The following is a 15,889-nucleotide window of genomic DNA, read 5'->3' as shown; positions in this document are numbered from 1 at the left end:
AAGACCCTCTCCCCTGGGACTTATCAGCAAAGACCCTGTTTCCACAGAAGGTGTCACACCCATTAAGCAAGTTCAGCAACACCCTTACTCCTCCAGGGCCTACTGACAGAGAGGTTAAAGCTCACCAACAGCTAGGCCACACCAATGGGAGGCTAGCAGAGAAGCCCTACTCCTCCCCTCACTCCAGGCCAGAAGGAAGCTTACCTTCCAGAAGAAGCAAGCAGCTAAGCCCTGATGTCCAATAAAAACCAGCAATGAGATCCATAGTCCCAGCCCAAAAAAGCTTGGGACAGTGCAAGAACAGGATCTAACTCTCACATACAAACACCAAGTCACAAAGAAAGTCCAAAAAAAGCAAAAAGAAAAAACTATATGGTGATAGGGAGGATCAAGGTATAAACTTAGATGAGAACAGTGTAAAAATGGCTACATGTGAAGCTTTGAAGAAAACTGTAATTTGGTCTCAGGCCCAAAAAGAATTCCTAGAAGAGATTTAAAAGGATTTTTAAAAGCAAATTAGAGAAGTAAAAAAAAAATGGGAAAAGAAATGAGAGTACTACAAGAGAATCACGGGGGGGAAGGAGTCAATAATAACATTGAAAGGATATATAAAAACTTACCAAGGAAAATAACTCCCTAAAATATAGAATTGGCTGAGTGGAAAGAGGAGTACAAAAGCTTAAAAGAAAATAATTCCTTAAAAATTAGAATTGAACAACTGAAAACAAATGACTCTATGACATATCAAGAAACAAATTTTTTTAAAAAAAGAAGAAAATGTGAAATTTCTCACTGGAAGAACAACTGACCTAGAAAATAGATCCAGGAAAGATAAAATAAGAATTTTTAGACTACTTAAAAGTCATGATTAAAAAAAAACAACAAAAAAAAAAAACACCTGGACAACATTTTTCAAGACATTATCAAAGAAAACTACCCAGATATATTAGAACCCAGGGGAAATATAAAAATCAAAAGAATCCCTAATCACAGCCTGAAAGAGATTCCAAAATCAAAACCCCCAGGAACATCATAGTCAAATTCAAGAGTTCACAGATGAAGGAAAAAGTATTGAAAGCAGTCAAAAAAGAAAAATTCAAATATTGTAGAGTTACAGTCAGGATTACACAGGATTTGGTAGCTTCCATATTTTTGGAATATGTTATATTAGAAGGCAAAGGAGTCAGTATTACAACCAAGACTCACCTACCCAAAAAAATTAAACATAATCTTTCAAGGGAAAAATGACTATTTAACAAAATCAAGGGTATTCAAGTATTTCTAATTAAAAGAACAGAACTGAATAAAAAATATGACTACTCTCATCAAAATTGGCTCAAAAAGGGAATAATGTACACATATAGTTGGATATAGAAACCTATTTTACCTTATAAGGAAGTAAAAAAATAATAAGGATAATAAAAAAGGAGGAGAGACTAAAAGGAAAAGGAGGGCATATTGGGGAAGGGAAGGGAAAAGGTGGTGAGGAGGGAAAAGATGGGGGGGGTGATAAACAAGTCAAAATAGCATGATGGAAATACACAGTTATCATAACAATAAATGTGAATAGTGTGAACTCACCTATAAAAATGGAAGCAAATAGCAAAAAAAGAATTAAAAACCCAAATCCTACATTATGTTGTTTACAAGAAACACATTTGAGGCAGAGAAACACATAGTAGATAAGTATAAATGGCTAGAGAAGGATCTACATACTTTAGCTGAAGCAAGGAAAGCAGGGTGCTAGCAATCATAAATTCAGATATAGCCAAAGCAAAAAATAGATCTAATTAAAATATATAAGTTATATCTTGTTGAAAGGTACCATAGACAATAAAGTCATATCAATACTAAACATATATACACCAAATAGTATAGTACTTAATTTTTTTAAGAAATTGAATGAATTATAGGAGGAAATAGATAACAAAACTATACTAATGAAGGAATCTCAACTTCTCTTTCTCAGAACTAGTTAAATCTAACAAGAAAATGAACCAAAAAAAACTTAAGGAGATGAATAAAATTCTGAAAAAAGATAGATAGGAATAAGCTGGAAGTCTTCCCAGTATAATCAGGAGTGAAGCAATGATGTCCATTATTACCACTATTGTTTAATATTGTACTAGAAATGTTAGTTATACCCATAAGAGAAGAAAAAGAAATTTTCATTATATACAGGAAGTATAAGCAATGCAGAAACAAAATTATTACTCCTATAGATGTTAAGATATCTTTATAAAACCCCATATAATCAACTAAAAAGCTACTTGAAATTATTAACAACTTTAGCAAAGGTACAGGATACAAAACAAACCATTAGTATCTTTAATATTTTTACACATTACCAACAAAGCCCAACAACTACCTATGACACCGATCAGAGTGGCTAATATAAAAAAAAAAAAAAAAGGAAAATGTTGAATTTGGAGGGAATGTGGGAAAACTGGGGCAGTAATGCATTATTGGTGGAGTTGTAAACAGATGCAACCATTGTGGAGAGTAATTTGGAAACCAAATGGCCATAAAACTGTGCATATTCTTTGATTCATCAATACCACAGCTTGGTTTATATCCCAAAGACATGAAAAAAAAATGACCTATTTGTACAAAAAAATATTTACAGCAGCTCCTTTTGTAGTGTCTAAGAACTGGAAATCAAAGGAATGCCCATCAATTGGGGAACAGTTAAACAAGCTGTGATATATGTTTGTAATGGAATATTATTGTGCTTAAGAAATGACAAGCAGGATGATTTCAGAAAAAATCTGAAAAGACTTACATGGATCCTGATGGAGAGTAAAGTGAGCTGATGGATAGTGAAATGAAGAGAACCAGGACATTGTGCAAAATAACAGCAATATTGTTTGATGAAGAACTACAAATGACTTAGCTATTTTTAGCAATACAATTATTCAAGACAATCCCAAAGGATTAATGATAAAGCATTCTATATATACCTCCAGAGAAAAAACTGTCCTTGATTGAATACACACAGAAGTATGTTATTTTTCACTTTCTTTCTCGTTTTTTTCTTTCTTTTATTTAAGTCTTCTTGAACAAAATGACTAATCTGGAAATGGCTTGCATAATTATACATGTATAACCTATATCTGACTACTTAGCACCTCAGGAAGGGCATGAAGGAGGAACGGAAGGAGATAAATTTTAGAACTCAAAATTTTAAAGAAAAATGTTAAAGATATAGATATAGATATATAGATATAGATATAGATTGAAAATGTATATCATTAATAGGTTACTAAATAAAATTGTTTATCATCTTTTCTTTAAAAATGATATGATGTATGCATAAGTTTTGGTGATTTTACTATATGTCTGCATATCCTATAGAATTCAAATTTTTAGGAAGTTAAATTCTAAAAGTTTGAAACAGATTGGTTTCAATATTTTCTTTTTGCAGTTTTGATTTCACTTTCTCAATGTGTTAAAAAAAAAAAAAAACACAGTTTCACTTTGCCAACATTTTCTCCATCCTCAAAGGGTGGAAAGACAAGCTTTCTCCCTCTGGAAAAGGAATTTCAGTCACCACTGCAAAAGTGTACTAGAATTTGGATTTCCTCTTCATTTACAAGTATCATTTTTGGCCTATCTTGAAGCAGATATCATGGAATTCTTTAGTGAAAGATTATTTTAGTCATTCTGGTCAGCTGGTTACATTTAATTAATTGTTTTAAATGAAATTGGCATTAACTGTCATTTTTTCTCCTCTTACCAATCCATCATGATAATTAGAAATTGCCTCATTCTTAGGATTTCCCTTCATTTCCTCCTTTCTCCTTTTTTCCAGTTTCAAAAGGTCTTCATAGTAATAATCATTCATTCAACAAGCCAAACTATCTCCCTTTCCAATCTCAGTTATATTGTTTCCTGACAGGTCAGGCACTTGTTAATAGAGAGCAATGATTCCATTTTCTAGCTTATTCTAAAATATTATGAAAAAACTGCCACTGATTCTACTTTTAAGTACTTTTATTGACTTACTGGGCAACACTGAATTTTAAAATGATAACATCTTAGCCTTGGAAAATACCTTAGAGGTCATCAAGTCTAACATTTTTCTCAGTGAAAGAATCCATTCTACTAAAACATCCTTGACAGGTGTCCATCTCTTTTTGAACACTTCTAGTAACAAAGAAATCACTATTTTGTGACACAATCCATTCCAGACTGCCTTGATTATTAGAAAGATCTTTGTCATAGTAAACCCAATTCTGCCTTTATAGAATTCCACCTATTGGTCCTAAATCTGCTTTCTGGAATCACATATAATCAACGACTACTCCCTCTTCCAAATAACAGCACTTCAAATATCTGAAAAGTATTATTATATTTCCCTGAGTCTTTGCTTTTTAAAGACAAAAATCTCTAATTCCCTCAATCCAAGTTTTTGGACCCCTCAAAATTCTGACTTCCTTCCTCTATATATTATCTCGATTTAGCCAAATTCTATTTCATATATAATGTACAATAGCAGCTGTGGATTGACTGGGGCAGGGCAAAATGAGGCAATTATCATCTTTAATCTTTCTATTATTATGAAAGTGACTAAGAAGATATTCCCTTTGTTAGCAGCCACACTAACTTGCTGGCTCATACAGAGTTAGGGATGAACCCCAGCCTCCAAAATTGTTCCATTGACCTAGATGATCTGGTCAAAAATACTTATGCAGCTGAAAGTTTTAACTCAAATGCAGATTTTACATCTCTTTCTGTTGAAATGCATCTTGTTGGTTAAACTGATTCTCTGTTTGTAAAGTAGAAAAAAGTGCTTACAAGGTTTACAGAGATACTTTAATGTTACTAAGATAATTTCATGAAAGGAATCCCCCCCCCATTTTTTCCCACTCACTAAATGTGTTTACCACTGGACAAATCAATTCACACCCATGGGCTTCAAATTCCCATCTATGAAATAAAAAGGGTACTATTGTACCCTTGTCATTCAAAATGCTCTTCCAAAGTTCTGGTTTATTATTGCTGATTTTCTTCCCTTTTGTTTCATTACCTCATCAAGTTGGATGGGCAATCACACATCATTTGTAGATACTGAGCAAGACTATTTACATATATTGTATACATAGATATATATTAGATATATACAGGTTGTGTATATATGAGCATATATGTACAAATTCCATTCTGCCTGCAAGCAGGGGGAAAACTGGATAACTACTGAATGTGACTGCCCTACTAGTGACTTAATCAGAAATAGTACTATCACCAATGGGCAATGTGAGTATTCTCTCCAAAGGTGCCAATTGCAATCCATCCACATTTTCTCTTATGTGACTGTTGTCTAGATAGGTCTTAGGGCAACTAGGGGGCACAGTGGAGTCAAGAGGACCTGACATCAAATCTAAACTCAGACACTTGACACGTACTACCTGTGTGACCCTGGGAAAGTCACTTAACTATGATTGCCTCACACTCACATCCCCCCCAAAAAAACAAATCTCTCCCTATCCCAAGAAAAGCTCAGAGCCACTATAAAATTTCTCAAGTACTTTGAACCCACAGATATGAGACACAGTGTATATGAAAAATGAAATGTACATTGATAATTCATTACCAATTTAAGTCAAAGTTTAGAATTGAATAAAAGGAGATCAAGTTGAATCTTATTTGGGAAACTCATAGCATCCCATGTTTTCAAAGATCCCAAAATTATTATCGCCAAAAAAAGGTCATCTCTTTAACACAAATATTTTCTTGCCAATGTTATTTCACTATAAATAATGCAAGACTACAATCTCAAAAGCAACAAATGATAAGCAGCCCCCCAAAAAACAACATAAAAACATATTATTGGTATAAAGATACTGTAATATATTGCAAAAGTGACATAAAAAAGTAAATTAATTTAATTTAACTTAAAAAAAATGAATCATACATGAGAAGTGACAGAAGATAGCACTGAGGACATGTATCATTTAAGAGGAAGGGGACTGGGCATGTTATAGAAAGGATAAACAAAATGGTGGACAATCCCTAGTCTAGTGGTGACCTTAAAATAGTAACTGAATCAAGGAAGCTCCCGTTCCTCAGGTATATCCTCTCTGATGGATTTCAGGAAAGGTATAGACAGAAATGGCACACGATGAGAATCTGTGAAGTTACCATCTGCACTGGGGAAAGAGCGTCCTCACTGTCCACATGTCAGTGTTATCACCTTGTTAAGCTTTCTAAATACACACAGATGCAAAGATTTTCTTTCCTCTTTGGGGATTATATTTACTCCCATTCTACAAATGTTCATTTGCTTCTGATTTGAAACAAGAGTATAGAAACGTGTTACAGTAAGAGTCTGAATTCTGATCTGCCTGGAGACCTGGGGAGGAACATATAAATAATGACAGTGATTTGCCTACTTGTGACTAATTCAGAAATGCCAGATCAGGCAGGAAAGGGAGAGTGGAGATCATTCGGATCACATGTAACCACAGCTAGAAGAAGCCTCTTCTCAACACTCTCTGAGGACTTAAGAGGCCCGCACTATATCCAACACTCCCTTTCTAACTCTCTTAAGACCTTCGATCGATGGGTCAGTCCTCAGTGAGTGCTGGCGGCCTACTACCAACTGGCCCCTTTTCTTGGGTGCTGCACAAGATGTCAGCGGGACAATGGGCCTGACTCTGGTCAGGGTAGCTCCAAAACTGGCTAACCTTCAGTGAGGAGGCACATGGATAGCCTTAATCTCCAAGAGCCCTGGCTTTGGAATCAGCATCACTGAGTCTGAGTTCTGGGTGATTTTAATGGCTTGCCTTGTCTCTCACAGCCTGAACTTCCTAAATACACAAAATAAGAGGGTTGGGCAATCTGCTTGCTGAGGTCCCTTCTCTCCTGCTCTCTATTCTTTGATTCTATGTTTTTTTTTCTAATTCCCATCTTCCCCAGAAGGCAACTATCATGCTCAATAATGAAGAATTGAGGTATTACTAAAATCCATCATCTCAGAAACTGGCCAATAGCTACTAATGCCTTCTATTTGATTTGTGTTGATAAATTCAGACCATGAACACCTGCTTTGCCAATTCTTTGATATTCCTCATTTGAATTTCTCATTCTGTTTTCTGCTTGAAATCAATCATTGCTCTTACATGCCAATATAAACAGCATGAAAAAAGATCCCATGGAATCTATTTGCCACCAAACCAAAAAGATAATCTGGAAGAAATATCTGGAATAGATATTGTCATTTTTAAAGGTATGGGCAAATGTCCAAATCAAAGCAAACTACATTTCAATTGAACTGTAATTTCATCAGCCTGCCCATGCAAACTGCAACCCATCTAGGCATCTTTCTCCCACTATAAAATTCTCCATAAATCCTCCATTAAGGATGCAGCCGCAGGGCAGCGGCATTGCTCTGAATGTTCTAACTGCACATGGACAGGAAGGCAACATTGAGGCTGTGTGTTATCCCCCAATCTTCACTACGTGGCTGGCCAACCTTGTTTCTGCTGCTACAGATCCTTTAGGATGGCATTCAGGCCATTTCTGAGAACCAATCAGCATTTGGTACTGGCACTGATTCTTGAAGAAAATGAGAACGTGCTACTCCAATTTTCCATCCTGGTTTACTTTTCCTTTGGCCACTGGCCTCCAGCTGCGGAGGGTACTAGAGCTACAGGTAAATCATCAGGTCCACAAATAAGTCATCAGAAATGCACATCTAACTTGTCAGGACCTCAACTCACTCTCCTACTCTTCATGGAAACTCTTCCAAACCTTTTCCTCCCTTCTCAAACTTCTCTTGGTCCCTTCTGCTTTCCCTCTTGCACCTGGAGAACCTTGCTTCATATTGTGCAGGAAAAAAAAAAAAGAACAGTCCATTCGCTCTGAGTTCCCTCTTCTCCATTCCTGCTCACCTCCCATCTCTCCAATATCTTCTGATATCTTCTCCTTCATCCTTGTCTGGCTTTATTTCTTATCAAGGCTAAACCCTCTTAATTGTTCAAGCAATCTCCTCCAAAGGATGAGCCGCTCTAACATCCCCACTCTTTCAATGATTTTAGTTTCTCCCTGGCTACTGGCTAATTCTTCTTACCGACAAAGTGCCTTCATTTGACCTTTCCATCCCTCTTAAATATAATTCTATTTCTCATCTGCCATCTGTAGGTAAACTCCTCAAAAAGGCCATCTATAACAGGTTCCTCCATTGCCTCTCTTCTCATTCTATTCTGGCTTCCAGTCTTATCATTCCCTGAAACTGTTCTCTCCAAAGTTACCAATAATTTCTTAACTGCCAAATCTAAAGGCTCATTCTCCCTGACTTCTCTACAGACTGACATAGTATATATCTCTCCTTTTTGAATCTCTCCCTCTCTCTCTCCCCCTTCCTCTCCTCTCTCTCCCCCCCTTCCCTCCCTCCCTTCCTCTCTCCCTTTCCCCCTCCTTTTCCCCCTTCTCTCTCTTTCCCCCACCCTCTCTCTCTCTCTCATGTTTCTGGGATATCATTCTCTTGGTTCTCTTCCTGTCTGTTCCTTCTATTCTCCTTTTCTGGATCTTCTTCCAGATCATTATCCTCTAACCACAGGTATCCCTCAAGGTTCTGTCCTTGGCCCTCCTCTCTTCTCCCATTCTACTTCACTGGATGATAAGTGTTTCCATAAGATTTAAAAAGCTCTATTAATATTTAACTATATTAATATTAATATTAGCTGATGATTTTCAAATCTACCTTAACCATTCCAATTCCTGTGCTGACCTTCTTCATTTTTGCATGTCCACCTGCTTTTCAAACATCTTGAATGTTTGACATCTCAAACTCAACATCCAAAACAGAGCTCATTACCTCTTCCCCTAATTGCACCTTCCTCCCCAGCTCCAACCCCTGCCTTCTCTATTACTGTTCAGGGCAGCGCTCTTTCCAAGTGGGTCAGGCTCCCAAGCTAGGGACCATCCCAGACTCCTCCTTCTCACTCTCCACAGCCAAGCTGAGGCCTATTGATTCCCCCTTTGTCCATCTCTCCTTTGAGATTTCATCCTCTCACACCTGGATCACTGCAATTGCTGTGGATGGGACTGCTGCCTCAAGTCTACCCCTTCTTAAGTCCTTCCTCCATTCTGATGATTTCCTAACACTCAGAACCAGTAATATCACACCCTCCATTCTATAAACTGCAGGCTTCCCTGTCACCTCTGGAACAAAAATAAAATGCTCTGTTTGGCATTCAAAGCCCTTCATTCCTAGCCTTCTCTTACCTTTCCCGTTTTCTTCAACCTGACTCCCCACACACACTCCTAAATGCAGTGACAGTGGTCGCCTGGCTGTTCCATGAACAAGACTCTACAAGTCTTGGCTATTCTCTCTGCCTCCCACCCCTCATTATAGATCTTCCTGGTTTCCTTTAAGTTCCAACTAAATTTCCACCTGCTCCAGGAAGCCCTCCCAACATCTCTTACTTCCAGCACCTTCCATCTCCTAATTGTTTCCTATTTACCCTACAGATAGCTTGTTTTGTATATATTCATTTGCACAGTCTCTATATCAGATTGTAAGCTTTTTGAGGGAAAGGCCTTATGCCTTTAGTATCCCCCGCAGTTAGCCCAGTTCCTGGCTCATGGTAGGTGCTTAATTAAGATTTACTGATTGACTGTAATGTCTACTTTAGGAGGAAAATTCACAATTTGACAAAACTTTAGTTTATTGCTATTATTCTCTAAAATGCTCTTTGTAAAAGTTCACATCAAAGGAACAAATCTTCACAAGTCCAAACTGAACCCCCCACCTCCCTCACCCCGCCCCACCATCCTTTCCTGTTCTCTGACTAGTCAAGAAAGAGTTAAATTTTGAACATACACCACATACTCTGCTGGGTATCTTCCTGAACCATCTGAAGAAGAAAAAAAACGGTCACAGCCAGTTACCCACATTCGAGGAGTGTTCATTAGAACATCTGTAAGCACACACACTCTCTCTCACTGTCAGCTTTCTGCTGCCACGGTCCCAGTGTGCAGGCAGAGAAGCTTCCCAAAGTGCTGACAATTTAATCCTGGTTTAGACGCAAAGATTTCAGGGAGGGGGAAGCAGCCCCTCTGGCACTCAGGTAGGTCCAATCCATTCATTTCTACCAAACCTAAAGCTGGGGGCCACTTCCTAAACTTTGGGGGAAATTCTAACGCCACACTTCAGCAGCTTATTCATTTCAAGTGGCCTGGGTGTCCAGATGGGGAAGGGATAATGAAGAATTGGGAAGCTGGGTTGCTTTTCTGGCTCAGCACACTGCGGGAATTTAATCCCTGTGCCTTTGGAGAGCTGTGTATTAATCTTAGTGCACAAATGCTTCCCTGGCAGAACTGTCAGAAAGAAAAACTAATCCCAGTTTTACTGCTAGCAAAAATCAAATAATGTATGCATCAAACCTGATTAACCTTGCAAGATGGTGTTAATTCATACACTAAATGCCTGCGGTTACACAAACTTATCTGCTATTAAGGGGCGATCTGAAAACATGGGCAATACTGACCAATCAAATCTGATCTTAATCTAGAGTCCAGTATCTCCTTCAAGAAGGGAAAAATCAGTGGGGAGGAGGAAGGAGACCTAACATGAGAAACTACCAACCCAGACCTCATATTGTAGGCTTGGTTTGAGTATAATGTATGCTCTTGGCTTCAAAATGAATAAATGAACTTCTCCCACTGAGAAATGATAGCATGGGGTTAGAAAAACCACAGAAGTGTAATGGTATGAGATTTCTGTCTTTTAGAAAGGCTCTTCAATGTGTACTCACTTTGAAATTTCCCTCAGCTGAAGGATAGTGTCTTGTTTAAAATCTGGCCCATTTTAACTTATTCTTTTTTAAAGAAAGATTGTGTTACATTATTTTTATTTTCAGTATCCTTTTAAAAACCCAGGCATGGTAAATATATGAAAGCTGTGGAAAATGTTAAACTGCCTAATTCAAGGAAAATATATATGACCCAGTAAAGTGAGCCATAACTAACCAAAAAAAAAAAAAAAAAAAATAGAACAAAATCATGAGTTGCCCAAATGAAATGTGTTTGATCATTTACATATGTGCACTACTTTCATGATTTTAAATAGGAAGTATTTTTTTAAATGGAAAAAAAAATACTTGATGAGTGCTTACAAAACACAGAAGCAAACTTACCTTATTTATTGGTCATCTTTGCCACTGTTCTGAGGGCCCTGCAATGACAATGAGGTAAGTTATCAACAGGGGATAAAGGGAGGGCAGGTCAAAAATTCAATATTGTCAAGTATTCATTTCCAAAGCTGCTAGGGAAATCTGAAGTGACCCTAACCTAGTAGGGATGAGGAGTGTCTTCCCTGATTCTTGTCCAAGAGCAAATTTTTTTTATTTTATCAAGAATAATCATGCTTTCACATATGAGAGTCCAAAATCCTTGACATCCCCAAAAAATGATGCCAACGGGTTCAAATGAAAACTCGTTTTTAAAAGCCTTACTGAACAAAAAGCATCCTGCTCCATAGTATCTGGTTCACCCATGGGATCAGGAAGCCATTCCCCACTGCAAAATTTGTTTTCTAGTTTAATAACAGTCTTCCCAGGTGTTAGAAACAAGCAGCCTTTGGCTTCTATACAGGCTGTGCCCCAGAGCTATGCAGCTAGGAGAAAATGATGTACATACTGCTGTTTATAATCACCTATGTGTTCCAGTTTATTGAATTGAGGGCCAGTAATAATTCCTTTCAGTTATTATGGATTCATAGCCAGCACCTTCTTAATTACATGGCTGCCATCCTTTCTTGTGCCATTGTGCCAGGATAAGTCGGTAATAAATAAAACTGCCCACTAGGACAAATACATAAGAAAATAAATAAAAACCTCGCTAAACCCACATATTCTCTCTTTTCCAAGGAAAAAGAAAATCAAGATTTCTTTTTATTTTTTGGTAAGAAAAAAAAAACACCTTATACATCATTTCTAGCCCTATTAATATCTAGAGGACCAAGATTATTATCAATGGATTCCACCCCGGGGAATTCAGAAGAATGTTTAAAGGTCACTCTTCAGTCCAAAACTTGCTAAAAGGCAAGATTTAATATTGATACAATGATTAAGAAGATATAATGTTGAATACTGATTCTGAAGCACCAACCACTCCCTGAAAATAACTACAAATTAGTGTAGGGAAATCATCTCCATGCTCCAAGGATGTGTAGGTGGTAAACTGATCACAGAATCAGATATTCTAAGAATCTGGAAGAATCATTTGAAACTCTTGCTCTTCACTGAGAGAATTCCTGATTCTTCAGACCCTGAGGGTCTGGATAAAGACAATAAACTAGTGATATGGAAAACTAAGGGGAAAGAACCTAAGAGGAAGGATTAATCAGGTCATCTGAACTGACCTCAGGACCACACATTTAAATTTAATAACTTTTAAGCACCTTCCTATTTGTAAGGCTTATGTTTCCCCTTGTAGGTGAAAAGCAACATGCAGTCTGCTTCCAAGAAAAAATATATGGTGCACCATTAGCTGTGATATAAAGTAGAATGTGACAAGGATGAGAGAGAGAGTAGGGAAAAAATGCTCAAGAAAGACTTCAGGGAGGACATGGCGCTACAGAAAAGGAGGATTTTAACAGGCAAGTGGGACAAGGTGGCCTGTAGAAATACATAGATGTAAATGGAACAGTCAGAAGTCCAATTATACCGAAGCACAGACTATATAACAAGAGAGTTGTGTCAAATAAGGTAGTTGGATGTTTGAAGCTAGACTGTTAAAAGCCTTAATAGTGGCTAATAATAGTTAGCATTTCCATGATATTCTAGGTTTGTACAATGTTTTATATATGTGATTGCATTTAACCATCACAATAGCTCTGGGAGGTAGCTGCTGTTATTGGTCCCATTTTACAAATGAGGAAACTGAGGCACAAAGAGGTCAAGTAACTTGTCCAGAGTCTCAAACCCAGGTCTTCTTAATTCCAAGTTTTATGGTCTATCCCAGTGGTCCTCAAACTTTTTAAATAGAGGGACAGTTCACTGTCCCTCAGACTGTGGGAGGGCCGGACGATAGTAAAAACAAAAACTCACACTCTGCCTCCGCCCCTCAGCTCATTTGCCATAACCCAGCGGCCACATAAACTGCCTCAGTGGGCCGCATGTGGCCTGATGGCCGTAGTTTGAGAACCCCTGCTCTAGCCATTGTACCATGGCCTCCCTTTAAATGCCAAAATAAGTTGACCTTTACCTTATGGGAATGGGGTAATATACTCAATGGGTATTGCAATGGGAACCACTCAAGGTGACTCATATTCTATCCCTAAGTGGTCCTATTTAGCTCAGAAAGTTAAAAATCCGTACACAATAACCAATTGTCCCAGTTTCCAGAGCTTAGTAATCACCTGTCAGCGTTAAGACCATCATCCTCCAAATGTGACACATTATTATACACTAACAGCACCACTTGTGGCAGGTTCAGATGTAGAGATTTAGTAGCATATTAAAAAAGAGCCCAATAAATCTAAGCCATGCTTTCCTGCTCCTCTCTGACACTACTGATTCTGTTTGTTTCCTGAACCTCTTGACCTTAGTTTAGCTGCTATTTAAACAGAGATGGCATATAGTATTCACAGATCCCAATATCCCTCTAAAGTTCATCTTCTAAATAAGGTCTAATTATACTTACTTTGGATGGTAGAAGGTATTTACGAAATGCCCTTATCATATTTTACCTTGAATCAGATTTGTCTGGGTTATTTCAAACAAAAGATTTCATTTATTAGATAGATAGAAGTATGCATATACACATATATTTATGTGTATATACATATATGTGTGTATATTTTTGTGTGCAAATATATATATATATATATATATACATATGTATAATAGTTTGCAAACTTTAAAATACCACAGAAATGTTAATATTACATAAATCTCTTTCGCCTTATTAGATTACAAGCATTTTTAGGAAAGAGACTGTACTATTTTCACAAAAGAAATAAATACTAAAAGCTCAGTCAATTTTGGTACCCACTTGCCACTTTGGCTTACAGAAAGCAGCTGCTTCCGTCTCTTGATTTCTCTCTAGCACCACTTCTCAGTCTCTTTGGTTGTAGTATCATCCGTCTCCAATCAGCCCAAATTTCTGTTCTGTGCTTTCTTTTCTTGCCCCTCTACACTGTTTCTCCTTGTTGATTTTCCTTTATCATGGCTAAATACTAAAGACTCCCTTTATCTATGTATCTAGCCACAATCGCACTCCTAAACCCCACTCCCATATCACCATCTCCTAAAAATCTTCGTTTACATGTTCTCCCAGCATGTCAACTTAATGCACAAGATGGAAGCCATTCTCCTCCCTGAAAAAAGTCATCTCTTTCAAACTCCCCTTTTCTGTGCAGCAGGTATCCCTCCTCAGCAAATGAGGCTTCCTACATTTAGAGTTTATCCTGGATCACTTACTGCCCCTAACTGCTAAAGAATCCCCCACCTCAGGTCTCCATCTCTCTGTCTCCCAGCTAATACCCTAATCCAGGCCCTCCTTGCTGCACCTGGACTTTCTGTGAGGGCTTCCCACTTGGTCCTACTGTTTTCCATCTCTTCCCATTGTCCACACAGTTGCCAAAAGCATCTTCCGAAGGCCCAGGTCTATCCTCATCATGACCCAACTCAAAAAGCTTTATTACCTTTGAACAAATTGTAAAAATACACATTTCTCTGGCTGGCACTTAAAGCCCCACATAATCTACCTCCCACCCACCCTTCAGCCTTATTTCAGAATAATCCTCTACCCAGACCTGGCCATCTGACCCAGATACTAGCCAGGCCTTGACATTACATCTCATACCTATAGGTATTGACACAAGCCATCTCCCGTACCTGACTCCTATACCCTCCATTTTGGCCCCTTGTAAGAAATGGTTTCCCGCCAGGATCAGATGCAGGATCCCATCTTGTGGAGCCTCCTTCCCAAAAGAAAATGCTCTCCCCTTCTTCAAATGAACTGGTATCATATTCCTCTGTGTACTTGCCATATACACCCAGCAGAATGTAAACTTTGCAGGATAGATACAGTTTTGCTTTTGTCTTACTGCTTAATCTTTACTGGATTGAATTGGATTTGCACTCTCATATATGAAAGTACACTTTTTATTAAGTAGCCATATGTTCTTAGATCCCTTCCATTTCAGAAAGCAGGACAGTAAGAATAAGAGGTAGCAACAAACTAACTCCCCTGTGCTGCCTCTTCTTTGGAGAAAGAAAAGGAGAGAAAAGAGCGGGGGACTGACTTGCCTTGTAACAATAAGTCATATTTATACAATGTTTCTGTGTGAACTATGTAAGGAAAGTACCATGGCCCCTAATTGAAAGAGAAAGAAATTGAGGGTCAGGATGATTCACTGGGAGGAAGTGTGATAGAGACCACTAAACTTCAGTCCAAAACTTCCATTCGTTTGGCTCTTTATTATCTAATGTGGAAAGATCGCTTTCTGTCTCAGTTTTTTTCAATATAAAACTGAGACTAGGTCACTGGTTCTTAGCCAAAAAGGTGAACCTGTTAGTACCTTGATAATTATGTGTCAATAGAATCAGTTTCCCTTACAGTCTTATTCGATTTATTTCATGAATTTAAAAATATTCAGGGAAAGGTCAAAGGCTTCTCCAAATTGTCAAAGGCACAAAAAAGGGGTTAAGAACCCTTGGATTAGATGATCTCACTAACCGAGCTCAGACTGACTGAGACACTATGGTTTGATCAGGCCCACGTGCTGCTAAAATAATGTCAGGGCTCAGATTAAAACTAAGTTCTAACAGAGCAGACAGAGCATACGGAGGGAAAGAGGTGAACCAACAGAAACTATATTTGTATGTGTGTGTGTATATGTGTGTGTGTGTGTGTGTGTGTGTGTGTGTGTGTAATA

The 15,889-nt window shown here is 37.9% G+C and overlaps 2 protein-coding genes across 2 annotated transcripts in view; one reads left to right on the top strand and one right to left on the bottom strand.

The window, feature by feature from the left end:
* The window catches only part of IFTAP (intraflagellar transport associated protein), an 80,783-nt gene that overhangs the window by 63,148 nt on the left and 1,746 nt on the right, over positions 1 to 15,889 (bottom strand). The window contains exon 2 of the mRNA XM_074272718.1: positions 11,142 to 11,179. The gene's annotated coding sequence lies outside the window, so the exon portion shown is untranslated. The remainder of the gene's footprint in view (positions 1 to 11,141; positions 11,180 to 15,889) is intronic.
* RAG2 (recombination activating 2) overlaps positions 9,903 to 15,889 on the top strand; it is an 11,820-nt gene continuing 5,833 nt past the window's right edge. Inside the window, exon 1 of the mRNA XM_074272716.1 lies at positions 9,903 to 10,073. The gene's annotated coding sequence lies outside the window, so the exon portion shown is untranslated. The remainder of the gene's footprint in view (positions 10,074 to 15,889) is intronic.

This window comes from Sminthopsis crassicaudata, chromosome 6 (genome assembly GCF_048593235.1).
Source record: "Sminthopsis crassicaudata isolate SCR6 chromosome 6, ASM4859323v1, whole genome shotgun sequence".
Lineage (NCBI taxonomy): Eukaryota > Metazoa > Chordata > Mammalia > Dasyuromorphia > Dasyuridae > Sminthopsis > Sminthopsis crassicaudata.
Note: the sequence above shows the minus strand (reverse complement) of the source record. Positions and strands in the feature narration are given on the sequence as shown.